This window comes from Mauremys reevesii, linkage group 7, assembly GCF_016161935.1.
Source record: "Mauremys reevesii isolate NIE-2019 linkage group 7, ASM1616193v1, whole genome shotgun sequence".
NCBI classification, from domain to species: domain Eukaryota; kingdom Metazoa; phylum Chordata; order Testudines; family Geoemydidae; genus Mauremys; species Mauremys reevesii.
The window spans coordinates 115,101,440-115,116,629 of NC_052629.1; the positions used below are offsets into that span (position 1 = coordinate 115,101,440).

A 15,190-nucleotide genomic window follows, 5' to 3' on the forward strand; every position below is an offset into this window, starting at 1 on the left:
ATCTCTGTATCACAGGTCTCCATCTGTAAAACAGAGAAAATCAACCTTCTTTCTCAGCCTTTGTATGCATGATCTGTTTAGACAGCAGTCTTTTCAGGGCAACAACTGTATCTTACTCTGTGTATGTACAATGGGTAGCACAATGCAGCCCAGATTTCAGTTGTACCCACTAAGCATCATTGTAATACGAATAATAAACTCTGTTTGCTTTCATTAATTATCTCTGTTTTAACTTTAATCTTCTATGTAGAGTGTCGTAGTCCTACAATTAGATCAGGTCAGGAATTTTTTGACAAAAACATTTTTAGTTGGAAAATGCAGATTTGTCAAAAAGAAGTTCCTGAGGTCCAGGATGGCATCTCTGGGTAGAGCAAGAGAGTCAGAGAGACCAAATAGCCCATTATCCAGGGTTTGGGTTCTCACTGGAGATGGGGGAGACCCAAGTTTGAGTCCCTGCTCTGAATCAGGCAAAACAGGGTACACTTACACAGCCTGCAGCTGGGAGCCTCTGAGCTTGGGTTGACAGACTTATGTTACCATGCTAAAAATAGCTATGTAGACGTTGCACCTTGGAGTCTGAAGTGTAACAATTTTTAGTATGGTAGTGTGAGCCCGCGTGTGTCGACCCTGGCTCAGAAACTCATAGCTGCTGGCTAGGTAGAGATACCCACAGAAACTCCAACCTGGATTTCCCATATCCCACGTGAGTACTCTAACTACCCAGAGATTAGCTCAGTCTCTCTCTCTCTCTCTCATTTTGCATGATGTTTTTGAAAGGTCTCAGTTTTGTCCTAATGTGCAACAGGATTTTTTTTTTTATCTCAAAAATGTTCCTGGGATGGGAAAACCATTTCTCATCTAGCTCTACCTGCAGCAAAAAAACTAGAAAATCATCCATGTAGAGAAAAATAAACTCTTGCCCTACATGATTGGTTTTTTCTAGCGATTACACAAAACTTTCCAGCTAGTACAGGATGAGAGTCACATTTGGAATAGCACAAGGCGACGCAGTCTAGTAAGCTCCATCAAATGAATGTACAAATGAAACTTCTGACAAAGGAGAGTTCCATCCAAAACATCAGCAGCCTGTAAATATTCTGTTTCAATAAACACAATCCATAAGCTCAGGTTTCAGAGTAGCAGCTGTGTTAGTCTGTATCTGCAAAAAGAACAGGAGTAGTTGTGGCACCTTAGAGACTAACAAATTTATTTCAGCATAAGCTTTTGTGGGCTACAGCCCACTTCTTCGGATGCATAGAATGGAACACACAGACAGGAGATATTTATACATACAGAGAACATGAAAAGGTGGAAGTACGCATACCAACTGTAAGAGTCCAATCAATTGAGATGAGGTATCATCAGCAGGAGAAAAAAAACCTTTGAAGTGATAATCGAGATGACCCATAGAAGGTGTGAGAAAACTTAACATGGGGAAATAGATTCCATTAGTGTAATGACCCAACCATTCCCAGTCTCTGTTTAAACCTAAGTTAATTGTATCTAATTTGCATATTAATTCAAGTTCAGCAGTCTCTCTTTGGAGTCTGTTTTTGAAGTTGTTGCAAAATTGCCACCTTCAAGTCTGTCACTGAGTAGTTAGAGAGGTTGAAGTGTTCTCCCACTGTTTTTTGAATGTTATGATTCCTGATGTCAGATTTGTGTCCATAAGCTGTTGTTCATAAAACTTTTTTTTTCAAAAATACTATTTCATAGCTTATAAACATTTGTCCAGATAAATGTTATATGAGGAGCTCTAGCATCTTTATTGGTATTTTGTATGAGAGCTAATGATCTTGCATAAGGCAGACATAAATTATGTTTATATACCTTCCCGGGAGTTGCTTTATATAAATGACTGTGGCAATTGTATACTGAGCTCCTCAATTAAAGAAGGGAAAGAACCAGAGCAACAGTGACTTTTGTAGGGTTTTCCACATGATTTTATGGGATGATCCTATCCCCTAAACTATTTATGCTGCACCAAAAAATTAAAAATTCTGCACCAAAAAAATAAAAATTCCACACAAAATATTTTCAAATTCTGCACAATTCTGCATATTTTATTTGTCAAAATAACACAATGTAATCACACCAGTTTCAATTATTTTAGTCAGTTATAACAAAATACTTGTTAGCAAGTATGTCTGTAACAAAGATTTAGGAAATGTTTTTTGACAAATAGATTCCTTACTAGGCATATTAATACAGAACTCTGAGTAATAATTCATTGAAACTACAATATAGAACCGCATTTCCTGCACCCCTCAGAAGCAGTACAAAGGCTTGTGGGAGTCAAGGGTAACGGAGGAGCTGATGAAGAGGGAAGTAATTGCTGGGAAGGAGCCTGGGTGTGAACTTGGATGGTTGTTGGGTATGGGTGGGTGAAACAGTTTTTGTGAGTGGTGGGGAGGGATTGATAGGTAGCTTCCCCATGCAGACCCTGACCGACCCCCAGCCTCTCCCATTCAATCAAACACATCTGCCCCTGTTCCCATGTGTCCCTGCACCCCCGTGTCCCTCCACCCCCACTCAGACACCCACTCTCCCCATCCCCATGTGCCCCTGCACCCCTTCCCCGTCCCCATGTGTCTCTGTGCCCCCACTCAGCTTCCCCCTGTCCCTGTGTGGCCATGCACCCCCTCCTCCTGACCCCTTGTGTCTCTGTGCCCCCAAACAGCCATCCCCCTTCCTCCTGTAGCTCTGCACCCCTCCCTCATCTCCATGTCACCCTGCACCCCCCATAGTCCTGTGCCTCCACTCACATCAGCCCCTGCACCAGTCTGTCCTCCCTCACTAGCCCTTATGAGCCCTGTCTGACACCTCAGAAGCCCCACGCTGTCTCCCCATAGCCACTGCCTCCTGATCTGGCCCAACAGGTGCTGTGAAGAAAACCCTACAGCCTCTTTCTCTTCCCTAGCTGGCCTGGAGCTGCTGCTCTATTCTATCACCACAGCACCCTCTGGTTATTTTCTGCTGAGGCTGTTCTGGTCTAATGCCATAGCTCCCTCTGGTGGGCAAAAGGTGGAACTGCAACAACTTTTCAGCAAAGCTTTTTTCTGCACAAAAGTTTAAAAATATGTGTGGCTCATTAATTATGCATGCACGCAGTGGTGCAGAATTCCCCTAGGAGTATATCATTCAAGAGAGCTATATTTAAAATGTGTAGCTGTTATATTAAGCCATGGAAATGAAAATAACCATTTCAATTCTACTCTACTAAACTGCCTTTTAATTTGGAAGATGTTTCTCCTCAATTCTAAGTGTCCAAACTAGCACTGGTCAAAAAAATTATTGTCAGTGGTGAGCAACCCATTTTGGCACATGGTCTACCTGTGAGATACTGCATGGTTTACTTGAGTGAGCTGTCACCTTGAGATAGCCCAGCTCGAGTGAGAGAGCCATGATGCAAAATAACACTTGAGCTACACAGAATTATTGCAGTGGCAGCTGACAAGTCAGTCTAACTCAAGCTGTAGCCCATAGCCCTTGACAGGTCAGCTAACTCGATTTAAAAGCGCTACCCCACTCATGGTAAGGATTTTTGGGTGTGGGCAGGACTCGAGTTAGGGGCAACAGTTAAATTATAACTTGAGTTCACTCAGGGTTTGTATTCCCCGCAGAGTTAAGTGTCACATGTAGGGCTGAAGGAGAGCCGTGAACTTCACCTGAAGCAACCAGCCTTGCTGAAGTCTGCCATACTGAACTTGAACACTGATAACCAAATTCTCAGCTGATATAATTAGCCATAGTTCCATTGACTTCAGTGGAGGTCTGGGCCCATTTTTGTCAGCTGAGAATCTGGCCCTGTAGCTCTGATATGGCAGATGTGTGTGTTGCATCATAAATATAGCAGCAGAAGGTGGGCACTCCCGCCCCCCTCCCCCCGATATATATGTGACATATGGAATATATATTCCTTATAGTTACCTAGAAAAATATATATAATCTCTAGGTAATTATAGGGCATATATCTTACTACCACCTAAGAAAGTAAAAATAACAGTAACAGTGTCTCCTTTTTTCCTCCTTCACAGACTATAGGGAAAATAGTTTCATGAACTAGTAGACTTTTGTTTGTGAAAAGTGTAAAAAAGGTGAGTGAAGACCTTGTGGGGAGAACACTTGTCCTTTCTTTGCTGCTGTGTTTATTGTTTTCTCTTTTAATGGCTTTAATCCTCAGCTAGTTGGCTGAATTTTTTCCCCCTTGAATTCTAGGGGTTGAGGTAGTGAGATCAGCCGTTTGCTTCCTTACTATGGCAGAAGAATTAGGATTCTGTTGTGGTTTAATACCTTGCTGTGATCAGTTCATATATTACTAAGATAATACAGATACATGCAAAAATTCATTATTTAAAATATATAGTAAAATCCTAGTACTGTAGTGTCAAACACATTTTAGAGTGATTAGATGAAGAGAGAGAGACAGAATGAATAAAAAGGAACTTAGGGTTTCCATTTTTATATGGGATTCTATGTTGCAAGTGAAGCTGAGATACATTTCCTTGTTACATGTTACAAAGATTCTCATTAAGGTGATGCTTCTTTGACCTGTGCCATTATAAAACAGACTCAAAGGCAAGTGAGCTTATTCTAATGAGGCACAAGCACATCCTCACCTCTCACAATTAGAGCAAATTCAGTGGCAAAGCCAGATGGGGGCCTGTTAAAGGTTTCCACAAATATATGCTGGCCATAGATAACGGCAAAGAGTCCACAATGGCAATTGTCAAGCAACATATACATGAACAAATTAGTAGGGGGATTTGGTGTGGGGGGGCAGGTGGAGGTGCTTTATAGCAGTTTTGTTTTCATTAAAATAATATACGTAGCCCCATTCTGCTTAGAAAGGTTTTATTTTGTTTTCTAAGAAGACGTTTATGCTGCAGTTGAACAAAACTTTGGTGGCTCTATCCGGCTAAAACAGCAGGTTCCTTGCTTCCGCCCTAACCTGCACAAACCCTCTCTGCTTACACGTCTGCTTGCAATCCCTTCTGCTTCTCATCTTGTTCCTTTTGCTTCTCCTGAGCCTCTCTCCCTCTTCTCTCCACCCTAGCTGCTCAAATATGGCTCGTTCTTTGTACCTTCCTACATGTTGACTGCCCCTTGCATGTGAACTCTCCCCCTCTTCTTGCATGCCAGGAAAACCTCACTCTATTCCAGCAGAACTCTCCTAAAACACAGGTATTCCCTGAAGCCATTCAGCAAGCCATTTCTCCAGGAGATCCAGGGAGAGGGAGAGAAAGGGAGAGTATGTGTGCACCCAACGCTTTACCGTATCTCAAGTTGGGCATCCCAAAAACAGAGGCAACCAAAGTCACTTGTACCTGTCCCCCTCCAGAATTGGTCATATTGTCAGAATTACATTGTAAGTTCTTTTGGGCAGGGATACTATATAGCCATAGGTTAGTACAGTACTAGTCAGTGCTCAGTAAAAGCTAATGGTCTCATCACCAGGATAGTTACATATCTATCTTCGATGCTTGTTATATGCCTTCCGTTACCATCTTTAATGTAATTATCCTCACAACACACCTGTGAAACAGAGATTTATTATCCCCCTTTTTATTTTAGCATTATCTCTGTTTTACAGGGATCTGAGGCAGAGAATGAGTAAGATCCATATCCTCAAAGGTATTCCAGTGCCTAACTCCCATTGATTTCTTGGGGCCTAAGTGGCTTGTCTGGGCTCAGAGACATCTGCAAAGCAGGGGCAGGGAACTGAACTCAGGTCTCCAGCATCACAGGCTAACGTTCTAACTGCTGGCCCCTCCTTTCTCTTATGATTCAGTGAACTAAAACTTGCAGATAGATAGTGCTTTGAATCAAAGCCTTATTATTTTTTAACTTTTTAAAAACTATTAAGGACAGTTTGTGCCAGTTGCAGATTCCAGGATGAGTGTTGTGCCGGAACCACATCACTGGTTAATTTTATGTCTAACAATGTGCATGAGGAACAGTGCGTCCAACACACACTCCTGTGTGCCTGCTGAATTCTAAGTGACAGCAGGCACCAAATAGGTATGAATTTTCAGCAGCCATTTTACTGAAATATGTGAAATATTTTGAACAGTGCTATTTTGTCATTAACATTGTTTCTAATCATAAGAACGGCCACAGTGGGTCAGGCAAAGGTCCATCTAGCTCAGTATCCTAAAGTATCCAACAGTGGCCAATGCCAGGTGCTTCAGAAGAAATGAACAGAACAGGCAATCATCGAGTGATCCATCCCGTCACCCATTTCCAACTTCTGGCAAACAGTCAGAGTCTGTCTGTAGAACTTGACCTGTTGTGTAGTTTGGCAACCAAAACTTAAAGCATCTGTCCCTTTTCCTGGGGAGGTGGTGGAATCTCCTTCCTTAGAGGTTTTTAAGATCAGGCCTGACAAAGCCCTGGCTGGGATGATTTAGTTGGGGATTGGTCCAGCTTTGAGCAGGGGGTTGGACTAGATACCTCCTGAGGTCCCATCCAACCCTGATATTCTATGATTCTACCTGGGTAGCTCTCCGATACTTGCTGTTCTGGGTGCTATTTGGCATCATGCTGGGTTAGTTTATTGTTACTTTCCCCCAATTGATTTGAAATAAAATGAATGTAAGGGGATATGCTGCACTGGAACTGGAAAGCATGAGAAACTGACATACTATTTGTCCATAGAATAGCTTAGCATAAACATTGTGACCCTCACCTCTACCATCCTGCCCATCATGACCAGTGGGTGGTTAGTAAGAAAGTAGTTCAGCTGTCATACCCATTCAATACTAAACTTCCACTTGGAGAATGCCAACCAGGTCCAATAGCATTGTAAAATGTTGATGTTGTTTGTCATGTGCATCCCCTAGCTGCTAGGAAATGTACTGAGACCATCTTCCTCATTTCACATAAGCCACAGTGTAGCTTCAGTTGACAATAACATTCATAGTATAGTCCAAGTAAGAGTGAAACACCCTTTGGAAGCATCAGTGGCATCAACACCACATATCACCTTGGACTAAGATGCATATCTATCAAGCAGCCATGACATCTGTCCTTCTGTATGGCTCTGAAACCTGGGCCACCACATAGATGCAAATGTGTCAGCTGGACACATTCAACATGAAACAGCAATGATGCATTGAAGGCATATGGTGGTTTCATCACTGTATAAATGGGGATGTCAGGCATCGGACCAACCTGCCTCCAAGTGACTCAGGTGTCTTGATCTCCTGCTCCGTATGCTGGAGTCCATACCAATCCGCTAGCTTTATGCTTTTGATCCAACAAAAGCTGGATGGAGAAGACCTCTCACGTGGGCTGGAGGGTTGTCATGGCTTCTGACCTCACCCGGCTCAGACATTATATCGGGCAGGTTCCAACACTGGCAGGAGACCGGGCTCTCTGAAAACAGATTATCTGAAGTATGCACTCTATGGTCCAGAATGCGTAAGAATGAAACTGTTGACTTAGGGTGCAAAGTTCCATATGCCATTACCAGTCCTTTTTGACATTCCTTGTAGTGTGCATTTTCTCAGCTGCATGGCAACTGTATCCACCTAACCACTTTTCCTCATTGCTGTCCATATCCACTGATTAAGATAAAATTCTTGTGGACAAAAGCTGCTAAGCAGTATCTCATGTGCTGTTTATTGGTGAGGGAATATTTAATAGCTTTTAAATTCATTTAAAGAAAATGGGAGCGGTGAGTCACATGTAATTATTCCCAGATAGATCATTAATTACTAGATAAAGTTTCTACATAATGCCGCCTTTTGCGTCTTTTGCCATAATGCTGGGTTATTTCTCACTTATCTCAGTTTGCCTGTCAGTTTTTCCAATTCCCTTTCATTCCCTTTCTGTGAAATGTATGTAAATATTACAGATTGAGATTGATAAAGGTTAAAAAAAAGAGGCTGTTGCTTTATTGGATTATAGACCAGTTTATATGAAACTCATTTGATTATTGTGTTAGAATGGCATCATTTGCACCAATACAATTAAGGCTGTGTTGGTACCTACATTGTAAATTCCATTTTTCATAGGTTAATAACTCAGCTTCAGAAATTTGCTCTTGCCCGAGAACTGCCGTACAAAGACGTTGGCCAGGAAATTGCTTTAAAAAATAAATTAAATGGGTTTGATTTTTGTTAAGTCACTTACAAAAAAACCTCACCTGGTTAATGCTTTTTTGGTTTGTTTCTTTTTGCATTTGTTGCAACTCAGAAGGAAGTAAACAGAACTTTAAATGCGCGTTGTACAAGGAATATTAAGGTAGCAAGAACATTTGAGCCATAATGTCTTATTTAGGAACAACTGGTACAGAGAAAACTGTACAGGGAAAACCCCAGCCATACAGACATCTAGATCTCTTTCCCATTCTCTTCTCACTGTGATACACAGCCACACTAACAGTTCAGAAAGAAATGAGAGGAAGAGGCATAGAAAAGTGGTGTTCAAGGAACCACATTAGCCTTTGAATTTATTTTATATATATGTTACTGATTTAACTACTGGACAGATTGAAAAGGTGCTGGGTACATCCAGGTGGAATGCACCTGCGGTGCAACAGAATCCACCAAATACTGTAATCTTCAAACATTCCTCTGATTATAAATTACAGTGTGATCAGGTGTAAAGGAGGGCCAGCACCCAAAGGGTTATATTTATCGCAAATGACAAGCATCTCACTTATGCATCTGACGTTCCAAACATGGCAATCAGAATAGAGTATCCTTTGCACTATTTACCTCTGTCCACATGATGGGTCTAATTAGGTATATAGCCTTTAAACTGACTGAACACAGTGTTGGGCCAGTCAGATTGCTAACAGTTAATGCTTGTTGCAGCGAGCTCACATTGTCCTAATCCATGCATTCTGATGTGCCCAAATGATTAACTGCCATGCTAGGCACAGCTCACCAGCAATAAATGCCTAGAGAAAACGTTAAACAGAATAGTGATAACTTGCTTAGTAGCATCTTGTGAACTCAGGGAATAAATTTATCCTGCTCCATAAACACTTGGATGTTTATGAGCACAAGTTGCATTTATTCGATGATGCACCCAATACCACTGTGAGGTTATCGCTAAGTTATCATTACCCCAGCTCGCTAAAATACATCTAGCTGAGACATTTCAGCTCAGCTTTACTGTTCCACGTTCCACTCTCTGTTTCTCCATAAAATAAATGACTAAAATTACTAAAACACGGAAATTTGGAGAGCTGAACTCAAATATCTTTACTCTGAGTCCTAGCTGTTACTGTTCTCCCAAAGATTGTATTCTTTACCCTATGATGGTAGATTATCATAGCCCTTGCATGAGTAATATGTTGCTGCAATATTAATCATTACAAAGAATCTCTCTGCAAAGAAGATAGAAAGGATTGTCTACTATCTCGTGAGCTGATAACAAGACAGTCATGTTTGTTGCATTATTACCCCACATCTGCTTTCAGTTATTCTGCAGTTAATTTTAGTGCAAAATAAGTGGGACATTTGACAGTAGCAAGTCTTAAAACTGTTTGCAAAATCTAAACAAACCTTAACAGAGTTAAACATGTGAAAAGATGCATTGTTTACTCTCCCTGATAAGTAGGCATAGGCTGTACATCTAAGACTTCAATACCTCTGGTGCTGTACTAAAATTCAGCATAGGTCATGATTCATTGTTACACCACATTCAAGTTGGACAGATTAGATAGATAAGGTGTAAATACTGCTTTTAATTAGAAAAAGTCCAAAGAGACATGGAGTTTGGATCAAATGTTGATCTGCTAGTGTTTGTTGTGTGCCCCGATTCTCTGCAAAATCAACTAAACAAGAAACGGTTTGCTTCTCCCTGATCTTTTTCTTGTCATTAAGTAGACGCCATGATAACTTGTGATGTATTATAAAGAAAGTCTTGTAAACACTGTAAATGTGTATAGAGACTCAAGTTAAGGTACCAGTCCTAAAGTAATCTCCCTCTCTATTATGAATTTTCAAAAAGGGAGGAGTAGGTAGCACACTGGGTTAGTTGATTAGAGTTCTTACTCTGAGTTTGGCAGCTAATTTAAATAAATACCCCATCTGTGCATGTGCAGAAGCACCGCCGCATTCAGTACAATGCCGCACGTTTAGCATTTCTTGCTCGAGAGAAGTTCTGGAATGGAACTGCAGGCCAGAACTCAGGAGCACCAACAGTGATATGTTAAAAAGCCTGCAATAGCGTTTGCAATGCTGGGCTCAATTCAGGTTGTGCTAGTGTTATCCAACCTTCGCTTTCCGGATTATTTAATTAGCCTGTATAATTAAAACAAGAATAGTTACACAGTGGTTTGCTTAAATACAGTGCCGCCTCCTTAGATCAGATCAGCTCAGCATGCTTAGAGCAGGACACTGTTGTTCTTCACTGACACACCGCTCCAGATATATAGATATAAAAATCACCGGTATTCTGAGTACAGTTGTTAACATGCCATACATATAATCTGATTGTGATATACACTGTGCTTGGTTATAAAACAATCATGGTTTGAGGACTTCAGGAACTCAGCCAGAGGTTATGGGTCTGTTAGAGAAGTTGGTGGGTGCGGTTCCATGGCCTGCAAGTGTAGGTGGTCACCAGATGAGAACTAGGGGTCACCAAATGAAATGAATAGGCAGCAGGTTTAAAAGAAACACAAGGAAGTATTTCTTCACATGACGCACAGTCAACCTGTGGAACTCTTTGCCAGAGGATGTTGTGAAGGCCAAGCCTATAACAGGGTTCAAATAAGAACTAGATAAATTTATGGAGGATCGGTCCATCAATGGCTATTAGCCAGGATGGGCAGGGATGGTGTCCCTAGCCTCTGTTTGCCAGAAGCTGGGAATGGGCGAGAGGGGATGGATCACTTGGTGATTACCTGTTCTGTTCATTCCCTCTGGGGCACCTGGCATTGGCCACTGTTGGGAGACAGGATACTGGGCTAGATGGACCTTTGGTCTAACTTATTCTGGCTGTTCGTATGTGATCAGACTACATAATCACGGTGGTCCCTTCTGGCCTTAAAGTCTATGAGTCTAACTAGAAAGCAGTTGAAACTTCTAGACTGACTTACTTTTTCAAATTCACATTGGATACTAGGGCCTGATCCCAAGGCACTTGAAATCAATGAGAGTCTTTCCATTGACTTATTTGACTTTGGGTCAGGCCCCTGAGGATGGGAGTGGAGAAAATGTGTTACATGCCAGTGCATAAATGTGGCAGGCTTTCCTGTCTTCACAAACAAGGGTGTTGTGATTTTAGAGCTCCATGGTACAGTCTGGAGTAGACCGTGACAGGGCAGATTCTTTCACTGTCCTTCTAGTACACCTCAAGCCTGTTGCTTTGGAGTAAGAGGCAACTTCTTTCACCAGGCAAATGTAATAGTTATAGTTATCTTCTCAGACTCATATCAGGGGTGCCAGCTATGATGAGATTTTAATTATATTCACTAGCTACTGGTCTGAGCCCACTGAATAACTTCACATAGGCCACTGAACAGCTGTCGGGTGGTAATGACTTTCAGTCACTGGGATAAATTCAAACCAGTGATCTTGAGATAAAAGGCGCTTTTTTGGTCTCATGTGCTTAACATATGGCAATCTGGGGATGATCACCAGAACTCACTTGTGGGAGTAATGCTGGTATAGCAGTCAGACTGATACAAGCTTTCCATCATACGCAGGGAGTACATGAGGGTGTGTGGTACACAGGCTCTAGCTGTATGAGTTTGTGACAGCTGCTGTATCGCACAAATGACTTACGTTGATGGTCCTGACAGAACCTCCAGAACTTTAAACCATGTCTCGCCTTCACATGTTCTGCATATGCCAGGTATTTTACAGAAAAACTATTCTAGGAATGATTTTTATTATGATTATTTTTCATATCCATCAGCTTTAGAACCAGATGCCCCGGGACTGATTCAGTGTTCATTGAAGTAAATGAAAAGACTCGCACGGACTTCAATGGGGCCAGGATTTCACCTCTAGTCTGTGTGAAAGAACTGAAGTTTTGACACACACATACACCTGTTTCATTAGGCAGCACCTGTTTATTTGAAATTGCTTTTAAAACTATGAAATATAAAATTCCTACAGCCTAGGGAGCTAGAGGTAACCCTCACATCATACTGTGTGCATCTCAGTTTCAGTATCTTAATTTGCATCACATTACTCTGGCACCATGGAGCCTTTATTGCAGACCTCTTTTTTGGTATTCATCAAATCATTGCTGGGCCTGATACATCTTGCAGTCAGTTCTATAAGCATATCAGCCGTCAGCAATAGTTGCATTTCATTACAAGCTGGCCGGTGGCAGTAAATTGGTATTCAGTCAGAGCTCAGAGTGTTTTCCTGGACTTTCCAGGTTAATATTTCCCTATTTCCTGCCTTTTTTCAGTTTTCCATTTTACAGTTTAAAGAATATTTTTAATGAACCAACCTGAGAGATTTTGTCTTATGAGATGAGATATGGACAACAGCAAAAAATAAAACCTTCACAGTGACCAGATACCAAGAATTCAAAGTGGATGGATGCCAGCACCTTAAGGAATAATTATTCATTTCATTAGTGGAAAAGAAATGGAAGCTCACATGAAAGGTCCTGTCCTGTGTGAACACATTTTATTTAACATATGAGCATAATAGTGCTACTCATATACATGGCAATTTTAGACGGAAAGAAACAAAGATTTAAGTTTTAGCCCAAAAATTTATATTTTAACTTAATGGTTTAAAGGAATAAATTAATTATGCAGACCATAATTGTGCATTTAACCTTATGACCCATGCTTTAATAATGCTACCCTTTGGCATTCAAGCCTTAAACGTGTGTCTTCATTTGTTATCCTGGGACAGTAGGCGTGTGTGCTGTATCTTTATAGGGCCAAGAGCCACACTGTCTATTCTGTGGTTCATTTCACAGCTTGCTCCCTTCATTCTCCCGGAAGATTCATCTTCTTTTTTCCATTCACTTGGCAAAAGTGAGTTTAAAGAAATAAATAAAGAGCCGAGAATGGGTAGACCCCTTGCTGACCTGCTTTTGTTTAATGGGAGCTGTTCCCTTAGCTTTAAAAAAGCAGACCATTGACATAATGACAGCATTTGCTAAATGCTTTTATCATGAGTAAAGTTGTGATTGGAAGAAAATGATAGACCTATGCCATTTGAATGTAGTCATCCTTTCTCCAGACTCAATTTAGAAAATGAAGCAAGAGGATACATTTATGATTGCTACGGTCATTTGGTTTATTATATCTATGCTGCAGTATAAAAACCAGTATTTGGTCCAATAAAAGATATTACCTCACCCACCTTGTGTGTCTAGTATTTGGTAAGTAATTCACATTGCCAGTCTTAGTAACCTGGACAGTTTTGAACTTTGTGGTAGAGGGTAATAATATTTTTCCCACCGAACTGTTAACGATTGTTTGTTTTGGAAATATTTCTGTGTTTGTGAAACCTTTTCTAAATAATAATAAAAAATAGATAAATATGTTTTAAAAACGTGTTTTATTCCAGTTTTGCTTTCACTTTACTAATCATTCAAGACCAGGAGCACTGGGGGTCTCCTGAATGTGAGCGTTCAGTTTCATGAGGACATGGTACGGGGAGATATAGAAAAGGGATATTTTATTTTTGCTCTCTGACTGTTCAGGTAGAATAGTGAGCAGTGCTGGGAAACTTCCCGTTCTGGAAGCTAAACGTTGCAGAAAACAGACCAGCCATCAGGCTACTGTGAAAATGTAGAGTGGGGAAATTCAACCTGAAGGAGCCAAAGAGCAGAAGCCACCACACTTAAAATTTTCCTTCAATAAATGAACTTGCATTTCCAATGTAGCACTTCATAACTATAAATCAGTGTGTTAATGCAATGATCCATAGAAGGCCATTTTTATTTTTTTCTAGACCTGTTTGTTCATCTTTAGTCATCAGGATTCAGCTGAATTTAAGGCAAATGGGTGATCCTAATACAACTTTTTAATGTAAATATTTCAGTCTTAGATGCTAGTTTGTTACTTTTTTGGTCTTTCAGATTTGAAACACTTTTGAATCTCAGTGTTTGCAACCCAGCACATATATATTTCCGTTAGACTGTGATTGAATGCTATTCTAATATTTTAGCTTTCAGTTATGATGAGATTGTTTCCAGCTATTGTCAATTTATTTTACACAGCCATGATGTAATCATTAAGCAGTTGTAATGAAGATTGAAGGTTTAATAAAGCCAAGCGTTACAAATTTCTATTTAATCATTCCTAAATTGATTAGTTACCTTCACTCAAATGCCTAGCCATTGAAATGCAGGGAGCTAAAGATACAAACTGCTCTGGCCAGTGTTTGATAAATGTTACTTTGGAGCAGTGGTAATTGAGTTATTGAATTTACTCATCTTCCAAATGATGTTTGCATTGTCTCAGCCATATGTGTTTAGGGCCAGGGGAAGGTCATTAGGAGCGTCAGACCGGGGGCATGTTTGGGTTAAAGTGATTTTGAACAGCCAGCATTGAGGTTAGTCAATTAAAAGAAATAGCTCAGTGAGATGCTACAGAGGGACATGTTGTAGGTTGGTCAATTGTAAGGTCCCAAAGGCCTATTTAAAATAGTCTGAAGATTCGGTAAGTAAATGTCTACTCCTTGCCTCAGGCTCTTTACTCACTGACAAATTGCTGCTGCAAGCTGAAGCCTGTTTGAAGTGAAGGACACCTATAAACAAATTCCACACTTTTACGGCTGTATATAGGACAAGGCTATAGCGGGGCCAAGGTGAAACATTAAATAATAGGACTTTCCAGATTTAATAACTAAAATGTGGGGAGCTTCACAATAGGATTATCTTAATGATAGAAATATTTCTGTCTCATTGACTCTGAGGATTATCAACAGATCTTTCTTTAGAAATGAATTGACTAAGGCAAATGGTGTAGACTGTTGTGGAACATGATCTCTGGGTGGAGCTTCGCAGTACCAATCTCACACAGCCTTCAGTTGAGGAAAGCACTTAGGCATGTGGTCAAGCCATCCCTATGCAGTCAAGCTCTTCAGCATGGTCTTAAATGCATATTTCTGACATGAGGCCGAAGGCTGCAGGTTTGACCCACTGAAAATGAGCCCAGTGTAACTGAAATGAGTAAATACTTTAGTAACTGAAAAGCAGACAACTTCTTGCAGGAGTTAAGTTGCTTAGATTTAGCAGGTCTGATTGA

General features: G+C 40.7%; 1 protein-coding gene and 1 long non-coding RNA gene across 6 annotated transcripts in view; one reads left to right on the forward strand and one right to left on the reverse strand.

Annotated features, from left to right (window-relative positions):
* Positions 1-15,190, forward strand: part of PDZRN3 (PDZ domain containing ring finger 3) — a 204,537-nt gene that overhangs the window by 119,083 nt on the left and 70,264 nt on the right. The window lies entirely within an intron of this gene.
* LOC120368761 overlaps positions 1-15,190 on the reverse strand; it is a 193,780-nt gene that overhangs the window by 34,263 nt on the left and 144,327 nt on the right. The window lies entirely within an intron of this gene.